The sequence below is a fragment of the Schistocerca cancellata genome, chromosome 7 (assembly GCF_023864275.1).
Source record: "Schistocerca cancellata isolate TAMUIC-IGC-003103 chromosome 7, iqSchCanc2.1, whole genome shotgun sequence".
Classification (NCBI taxonomy): Eukaryota; Metazoa; Arthropoda; class Insecta; order Orthoptera; family Acrididae; genus Schistocerca; species Schistocerca cancellata.
Window position 1 is genome coordinate 118151635 of NC_064632.1, and position 10538 is coordinate 118162172.

Sequence of the window (10538 nt, forward strand, 5' to 3'; positions counted from 1 at the left end):
ACGATTTGCAAAGGTGATGATTGTTGCATTCGATGTCCACAGCAATAGAGGAGAGAGTGTGCGTTATGGCAGCGGCATCATGTGTCCTGCGCCTGAAATCTGTCAACACTTTCAACACTGCTGTGTCTCCTCTGATGGTGTACATGAACTGGTGATTTTCCAGAAAATTTAAAGAATAATTACACAATATGAAACCATATTAGGAGTACACATCTATCATCATTTTAAACCAAGTACGTTATAGATTAGGAAACATGCTAGATTGTACATATTTTCGCGTCAGTACTGTTGTTAGCATTGCCAAGAAACATGAAAAAATTACTCCCAGAGGATGTTTTACATTTGCTGACAAAGATTTCTACTAGAAATAAACCAAAAAAATCTTCCAAATGCATATAATTTCATTTTTGTGACAAAAATGTTTACTGTACATGTAATTTATCCATAGTTCACTTCCAAACGGTAGTGTTGAAAACATTGCACTCTTTGTATCACCATCTGCGTTCTTTCCTTATCTGCTTGCGAGTGTCTTTCTTTCCTTTGTCAGAGAAAACTTAACAGTAGCGCGTCGCGTTTACTTTGTTGGAAGTGGGTAGTACCTTTCCTGGAAAATGGCGACCAAAGTTTCTGTCTGGGCTAGCGGAAAGTGTTGGTTCCTATGATCGAATGTCTCCTGCTGCCGCTACCAAGTCCATGATAACCTCTTTTATAAATTCAGTTACGGATATATTTGCCTTGGTGACATACTTGTGCAAAATAAAAGCATTCAGAGAAGACGTTACAAAAACTCGAAAGAAAAGTTTTATCCACTTTGTAAGGTGGCAGCTTGAATGAATGTTAATTTTGTACCTTACATGAGATTTTATGTGTCGTAACAAGTAGATGCATATGTCACCTGACATACTTCGGTGAATATGTCACCCGACATACTTCGGTGATAATGAGCAAATTTACCTATGGTATTAACACACTGAACCCAAATCCTGCATGTCAATGAGCAAAAGATGATGAAAGCTGCCCTCATGGCCCAAATACATCGAAAGGCTTCTGACAGGGGTCGGTGACCCATAGCTAGAGAAACAACGAACGCGCTGCCAGCGACAGAGAAATTCTGTAGAAAACTGCGTTGGGGAATTTCCAGGTGGATACAAACAGGCCTGAGACGCAGTTAAAAGAGAGATGCAGTTACTGAAGACGTGAAAGGTACGTGGTACTCTTGTGATGTACGCGTGTATCTTTTAGGAGTCAGGAGTGGGCACAAAATGTCCGATTGGCTAAAATAAATTTGGAAGAAGTGGCGATATTTCGACGCAGTTTAAGGGTAGGCCCTTTGCGATTGGTCGGGGTAGCTTCCACGAAACCAAAGGAAAGCTCCCATTGGTCTGAAAAGACCATGACGCGAAGCATGAAAGGACACATGTGGGGGACAGTTTGCTACGAAAGACAGAATAGAGAAAATGGGGACTCTCCTCTGAACCAGCATCGAGTAGTGTAGAACAGGGCGCATCACGTTCTGTACGACGTCAAAAGAGTAGTTCTGTGTAAACACTGCGTTAACTTTGGCTGACATTCAGCTAGAAATTAGTTGAAGAGTCATTGAGCTCTGATAGCGGTGAAACGAAACAGCCACGTAGTTAATTGTTCATCCGAGAACTGAGAGGGCATTGAAGTACACACGCTGCTCCATCTATTCACGTGTATATCACCACATTTTCCAGACTAGGGATGAGTGCATATTTTCTAGCCTAACGAGAAAAATAGGACAGTTTCAACTGATAAAATCAGTCAAGATTTTGATTAGCTTTTTATAGGATTTTATGAGGGCGACAGCAGCCATGCAGCTGACAACACGTCTCAACTAAAGGTAAATGCCGCTGGTAGAGGCGCAAAATTGTTGGATCACCAGCTGTGAACATGAGCAACCTTGCGTAATTTTTTGCACATCTTGTCACGAAAACTAACCATCCTCCGTAGACTTGATTGTCATTCTAAATAGTACCAAACTTAGAACCGGAATCCGGTGATTTGACGTGATATTGGTCGACTCAGGCAGTGCTTCACTGTGTAGATGTAAGAAAAATCATGTAGAGAGTCTCCTATCTAAATTTGACATTGTTGTGTCCGGTGTTATTTCTGCTAATCAGAATGTAATACGTCATCTCACGTCCTTAAATTGTCATGTCACAGTCTATGTAAACCAGTGTGCTTCTTTTGACAACAATACAGAAATCAAACAAATTTTGTACAGCTAAACACCGATGTGTTCTGTCATAGAATAAGGGTCCCCTCCTGACTCCATTGATGTCTGACGAATGGGAAAAGGAGTTGGGCGTCAGAAAATGGTGACCCTGCCAGGATGGCAATTGGTCTGCCATTATGGCAATTAGTCAAATTAGATAAAGTAATTAAAAATTGGTATTAATAAATTTGTATGTGTGTCTGCATAGTGGTAGATTACTGTAAATTTGTGATCCACAGAGCAGAAAAGATTGTATTAACGAGTGAAGAAAAATGTTTGTGTTTTGATTAAAAGTAGCTTCTGTATGACCTTTCTGGCGCGCGCTAAGTTATTCACAGCGTTGTTGAGTTGTTTTGAGTTCCCACAAACTGTAAACGGCGTTGATAATGATGTGTTAATGACACAAGAAATTTTCTATGACATTTTGGAGACGTGTCATGTCGTATAACTCCATGTTGACTAGGGCTCAGGCAAGCGCAAATCGTGAAAGACAGAGGTCAGTTAGACGGTCTGAGATGGCGGTCGGACGTAGATCATCGCATATAGGGCAAACTGAAGATCTTGATAGAAAATGACGTACAACAAAACGTATCGAATGCGAGTCACGAAACCAAAGTGATAATGCAGAGGAATAATGGTGGCAGTTTCGCAATCGTTATCTCAGGCTGAGACCGCACAAAACCGATGACGGATCTAGTGAATTAGAAGCAGAATCAGAGGACGTGGAGCTTTGGTTCGTTGAACCAAATGTTGTAATTCTGAATCAAACGGGACAGTTTCCTATTGAAAGAATTTGTGTAAATGCGTCAGCAACATGCACAGAAGTCGGTGAGACGTCACATGAAAGATGCGAACGACAAAATTTACAACAAACGATGATAGATGACGATTGCGAAGCGTCTGATAGTGTGTTCGCAATGTTGAAGCAACTCACTTTTTTGTCAAGCAAACAAGTTAGCAGATTTAAAAACAGAAACAAATGCAGGGTTGGTGGCTTTAAAAACCGAAACGGCGAATTTAAAAACTGAAACGAATGCATGGTTAGCGAGCACAAATGCTACTTTAAATGATTTCAAAATTGAAACCTATGATGGGTTCGATAAAGTTCACAAAGATCAGCGAAAGATGCGAACGGAGGTTAATGAACAGTATACTGAAATACGGAAAGAAGCGAGAGACTAGCGCGAACTAATTAAATCGCTTATGGCTGATCAGAAAAAAGATGCGTACTGACATTGACCAGGTGCAGGATATAGTGTCTGATATCAACAACAGAGTTGATAATTTAGCACGTATGGCATCTGAAAAGTCCGCAGCTCGTGGTCGTGCGGTAGCGTTCTCGCTTCCCGCGCCCGGGTTCCCGGGTTCGATTCCCGGCGGGGTCAGGGATTTTCTCTGCCTCGTGATGACTGGGTGTTGTGTGATGTCCTTAGGTTAGTTAGGTTTAAGTAGTTCTAAGGTCTAGGTGACTGATGACCATAGATGTTAACTCCCATAGTGCTCAGAGCCATTTGCATTTTTTGCGTCTGGAAAGGAGCAACAAATCGTGAATGAACTCAATGTCAGAAAACGTGTCACGCGAGCCGCGTTAAAAAGATTCGATACACGCATTGTAAATATCGAAAGTAAGCAGCGCTATGAACAGCTTCCTACAGAACTGAAGAAGTGTACTGAGAACCGTACCGAAAGCAGTAGTGAGGCGACGGAATTGGTAGTATCATCTGACATAGTGGTGGAAAAAAGTCCAGATGTAACCAACCTCGTTATGCAATGTTCTGTGTCAGTAGCGGAAACGCAAAAGAAGTCATGAGATTCCACTTGTATGTCCACAAGATGTTGCGTCAGTATTTTCCGATCCGAAACAGAAAAATGGAATAAGTACAATTGAGACAAGTGAGCGAAACAGGTAATGTGGATTCACAGCAGACAGTAGTGCGAGAAGTGGTAACTGCGTGCATACCAACAGAGCGGCAGCAGACCCTCCGAACGTACGGGAATGACGGGATAACAGAGCAGTTTACTGCATCACACGTACCAAATTTTCAATTCACGAGTTACAGTACAGCAGGCCATATACCACAGGTCGATATGAAGCAAGTACAAAGACAAAATACTGATCCTGTAACGGGAAATTTAAACGTATCTTTCAGTCCGATAGACGAGGAACGGTACGGTCTAGATAACTGCACACCGTTGCGTAGATGCGATGATAGATGGGACTCAAATATGTTATCTCAGGATCCAAATGTGGAAGTACGAACAAAGGAAAACGATGCAATTGAAACAACGGAAAATGTTGCGAAAACACAAATGCCATATGGTGCAATACAGAAAATTGATAATGATCCTTTTTAGACAGTCAAATTCCGACGTACGCTGGTCCAATTTGGGGATACGCAGCTCCAAAACGTCTGCACCGCCTGCAGGTCATACAAAAAAAGATGCTACGTGAGCAATGCTCCACGATACACACGCGCCGCGGACGTTCACAGAGAATTTCGCGAGACTCTCGTGGGAGTATTCTAAAAAGTTGCCACACGACTGTACTGGAACTCGAGGCACTCGAACAATCATAAACCTGGAAACTACGATCATGGCCATAGGCGTAAACGTAATTGCCCAAAAACTCTCTACGCTAGGGCCAGTTAATCATCTATGGCTTGTACAAGCCCACAGACAAATCAAATACTGATGATCTCCTGGATTACAGCAAAACTGACTCGTAATCCCAGGTGACCGCACCCCGCCAACCATCCGGCAACGCAAGGAAGCCTTATTGCACACTAAACACAAACAAAGCCCTTCACTGTGCGATCAATTTACACTCCTGGAAATTGAAATAAGAACACCATGAATTCATTGTCCCAGGAAGGGGAAACTTTATTGACACATTCCTGGGGTCAGATAAATCACATGATCACACTGACAGAACCACAGGCACATAGAAACAGGCAACAGAGCATGCACAATGTCGGCACTAGTACAGTGTATATCCACCTTTCGCAGCAATGCAGGCTGCTATTCTCCCATGGAGACGATCGTAGAGATGCTGGATGTAGTCCTGTGGAACGGCTTGCCATGCCATTTCCACCTGGCGCCTCAGTTGGACCAGCGTTCGTGCTGGACGTGCAGACCGCGTGAGACGACGCTTCATCCAGTCCCAAACATGCTCAATGGGGGACAGATCCGGAGATCTTGCTGGCCAGGATAGTTGACTTACACCTTCTAGAGCACGTTGGGTGGCACGGGATACATGCGGACGTGCATTGTCCTGTTGGAACAGCAAGTTCCCTTGCCGGTCTAGGAATGGTAGAACGATGGGTTCGATGACGGTTTGGATGTACCGTGCACTATTCAGTGTCCCCTCGACGATCACCAGTGGTGTACGGCCAGTGTAGGAGATCGCTCCCCACACCATGATGCCGGGTGTTGGCCCTGTGTGCCTCGGTCGTATGCAGTCCTGATTGTGGCGCTCACCTGCACGGCGCCAAACACGCATACGACCATCATTGGCACCAAGGCAGAAGCGACTCTCATCGCTGAAGACGACACGTCTCCATTCGTCCCTCCATTCACGCCTGTCGCGACACCACTGGAGGCGGGCTGCACGATGTTGGGGCGTGAGCGGAAGACGGCCTAACGGTGTGCGGGACCGTAGCCCAGCTTCATGGAGACGGTTGCGAATGGTCCTCGCCGATACCCCAGGAGCAACAGTGTCCCTAATTTGCTGGGAAGTGGCGGTGCGGTCCCCTACGGCACTGCGTAGGATCCTACGGTCTTGGCGTGCATCCGTGCGTCGCTGCGGTCCGGTCCCAGGTCGACGGGCACGTGCACCTTCTGCCGACCACTGGCGACAACATCGATGTACTGTGGAGACCTCACGCCCCACGTGTTGAGCAATTCGGCGGTACGTCCACCCGGCCTCCCGCATGCCCACTATACACTCTCGCTCAAAGTCCGTCAACTGCACATACGGTTCACGTCCACGCTGTCGCGGCATGCTACCAGTGTTAAAGACTGCGATGGAGCTCCGTATGCCACGGCAAACTGGCTGACACTGACGGCGGCGGTGCACAAATGCTGCGCAGCTAGCGCCATTCGACGGCCAACACCGCGGTTCCTGGTGTGTCCGCTGTGCCGTGCGTGTGATCATTGCTTGTTCAGCCCTCTCGCAGTGTCCGGAGCAAGTATGGTGGGTCTGACACACCGGTGTCAATGTGTTCTTTTTTCCATTTCCAGGAGTGTATGACCAATCGACCACTCAAATGACAGCCATGGCTGGCCCGGGAGACATCGTAGGTGCCCAGCCTGAGCAGTGCCTCTCATCGGTTTGCATTGATACTCTTTATGACGAATATAAACTATGACAATGGCACCGAGCGTTGCACGATACCCAAAATGTAACCCCAACCTTACAGTCGCACGTCGCAGGTAGCAGGAAATTCGCTACAGCTCTTACTACCCGTCTTGACTATCGTAGATACGTTTTCCCTTTGCACATGCAATGGAACTTTTTCCTTTCTGTGCTTCAACCTGTTGCCTTTCGCTCGCTTTTCGACCACTTCCATCCACTAGATGAGTCCATATTAGTGGGTAATACTACCCAGACACACAAACAATATGACGGAACCACATCTCGTGATTTCCTCGGCTGAAATTAAAAACGCAGAGGTCACAGAAGATCTTGTGTGATGGGCATTACTTCAGTGTGAGCATGGAGAAGCTCCACCCTTTTAGAAAAAATTTAAACAAAGCCACCGGTGTGTTGTGAGATTCACGCCTTCTCGCTGTGTCCTGCGGCGGCCTGGTCGTGCCACGTCTGAACCAGAGCGGGGTGCGATGTTGAGCACGCTGACCTCGGTCGCTATATCGACGTCAGCGACACGTGTAGCACGAAAAAACAAAGATGACACTCGGAGTAGATGGAGACCTAATGGCAGACGAGACCGCTGTACTGAATCCAAGCTGTAAGCTGTTGTATTTACGAGAGCATATGTTACGTGCATCTCTCAATTTTACTGCGAAGTACAAAAAAAGTGCAAAGTATATGTGTAGAGCATGAAATATGTGAAGGAGATGTTCCGTAAACATTGTTTCACCAGCCGTAACCTCACCACATTATGCCACACGTTAATGGTAATATTCGGAAAAAGGTATAATTATTGGTAACTTATCAGTATTATAATCCAGAATGAATTTTCACTCTGCAGCGGAGTGTGTGCTGATCGCTGATATAAAGCTTTCTGGCAGATTGAAGCTGTGTGCGGGACCTAGACTCGAACTCATGACCTTTGCCTTTCAGGGGCAAGTACTCTACCAACTGAGCTACCCAAGCACGGCTAACGACCAACCTCACAGCCTTACTTCCGCTAGAACCTCATCTCTTATCTTGCAAACTTCACAGAACCGCTCCTGCGAACCTTGCAAGACTTTCACTCCTGGAATAAAGGGTATTGCAGACATATGGTTTAGCCACACAATCTTAGGAAATATTGATAATAGTAATGATCTTTTAAGAACTGTTTAATTTCATGACAGCAACACAAATAACCATTTGGTATTTACCCACAGTTTGAGAACTAGTGCCGGCCGTTGTGGCTGAGCGGTTCTAGGCGCTTCAGCCCGGAACCGCGCTGCTGCTACGGTCGCAGGTTCGAATCCTGCCTTGGGCATGGATGTGTGTGATGTCCTTAGGTTAGTTAGGTTTAAGTAGTTCTAAGTCTAGGGGACTGATGACCTCCATAGTGCTCAGTCCCATAGTGCTCAGAGCCATTTGAACCATTTGAGAACTAGTGGTCTAGGACCATTAGCACTAAAAAGTGGTGAACACTCGTGAAATTCACCTGCCAATAAGAGAAGTGAAGAGGTGGACGCTGAGCTTTAGCCTCAGGCGAAAGAACAGGACGTGGTCCTCAGAAGTAGAAGGGTCACAGACGCCGTTGAAAGAGTTACTATAGAGAAATGGCAATGACTGGGTGCAAAGCCGGGCAAGACCTCAACAGATGGTTTCCAGGAGGCCACTCTGGGACACAGAAGAAACAGGGTGAATCCGGGAGAGGCCTGCATGCTGTATAAATTTTGCACTCCTTGTAGTTTCGGTAAACACAGACTGAGAGTGTCCGTAACGGCATTGCAGCTGCTCAGTGCACTCCAGGCCCCTATAACAAAAGTGTTTACGTTTCGATAAAGGAAATTTTACATAAGCTCCGTAGGACTAGCTGAGCTAAATACCTTCAAAACCTTTTTCAGCTCCATGATTCGTTGGTAGTCTATGCTAAATAGCCAAATATTTCCAAATGTTTGAGTAGCCGTAGTATCAGTAGGTTATGCCGAGCGTGTTGTGATTCTATTGCTGCCATCTTGGCTCTGAAGGTCATGAATTTATAAGGTGCGGCGTCTCTCCCCTATGGATCGGGATACATGCCGCAATAAAATTCCGTAAATATTCCGCACATTTTTCGTTAAGGATACTTTCCGCAGTTATGAAATAACAATTTTAATAAATAAGTGAAAACACTTCTCTTTTGTTTGTATTTTCGTTAAAACGACTTAGCATGCATAATTTTTCAAAATCCAACGACTCTTATGAGGCACAGAAGAATCAAACAAAAGTATCCCTCGATATGTGTAAGGAGTGCGGAGAATTTCACCTGAAAACATAATAAAAAAATTGGTTACGTTGCGCAACTTGTAAGTTTTGGTTTCACGGAGCATGCTCAGTTTTTGATGTTTTTTTGTCGATTGTGGGCTGGAAAATAGTAAGAAAACCAAATGAAGTAAGTTTGAAAATCTTACTTTTGGTTTTTATTTACTATTTTGCGAGAGTTTATTAAGTGCATTAACTAAAGATACATGGATTATATGTCTTAGTTTTAATTTTTCAACTATCAGAAAGTAAACTAGTTATCTAAACAAGTGAACTACTTGGATATATAAGATACTTAAAAAACTGTTGTTAGCACTTCATACTTTTCTCTTCATCCCATAGCCATAAATGTGTACATTTGAATAATCATTTTTTAAGTGTTGTAGAGATAATAGGATTAAATGTTCATTAGAAGAAGCAAGGCAGTTAATGGAAGAGGCCTTACCCACACCATTTGATATAATTGAAATTCCACCCACTTTTCCTTCTGAAGTTAGGAAGATAGTAAATTCTCTCAAGAATAAAAGCTCACACGGAATTGATGGCATTTCCAGCAGGATAATAAAAGCTTGTTCCCAAGAAATAAGTGGGATTCTCAGCCACGTATGTAATAGCTCTCTGAAGCAGGGCATTTTCCCAGATAGACTGAAGTATGCCATTGTTAAACCACTGCATAAAAAAGGGGATACGACTGATGTCAACAACTACCGCCCAATCTCTCTTCTGACTGTCTTATCCAAAATCCTTGAAGTAATGTATTGTAGCTTCACACCTTTGTAAAAATAAAGTTTTAACAAATTGTCAGTTTGGTTTCCAGAAGGGTTTCTCAACGGAAAACGCTATATATACTTTCACCAATGAAATATTAAATGCTCTGAGTAACCAGGAGTCACCCGTTGGGATTTTTTGTGATCTATCAAAGGCTTTTGATTGTGTAGACCATGGAATACTTCTAGATAAGCTCAAGTACTGTGGTATGAATGGGACAGTGCTCAAATGGTTTAAATCATACCTAACTGGAAGAGTGCAGAAAGTTGAAATAAACAGTTCACATAATATGCAAAAAGCTGGTGATTTCTCAAACTGGGGAACAATCAAGAATGGGGTGCCGCATGGTTCGGTCTTGGGTCCTCTGCTATTCTTAATATATATTAATGACTTCCATTCTATATTCACGAAGATGCAAAGCTGCTACTTTTTGCCGATGATACAAGTATAGCTACCACACCCGACAGACAAGAGTTAACTGGTGAAATTGTAAACGATGTTTTTCAGAAAATCATCAAGTGGTTCTCTGGAAATGGGCTCTCATTAAACTTTGACAAAACACAGTATACACAGTTCCACACAGTAAATGGAATGACCCCATTTATAAATATAGACTTCGATCAGAAATCGGTAGCTAAGGTAGAATATTCAAAATTTCTAGGTGTATGCATTGATGAGTGGTTGAACTGTAAAAAAACACACTGAGGATCTGCTGAAACATTTGAGTTCAGCTACTTATGCTATTAGGGTCATTGCAAATTTTGGCGATATACATCTGAGTAAATTAGCTTACCACGCCTATTTTCATTCTCTGCTTTCGTATGGCATCATATTCTGGGGTAACTCATCATTGAGTAAAAGAGTGTTCATTGCACAAAAGCGTGT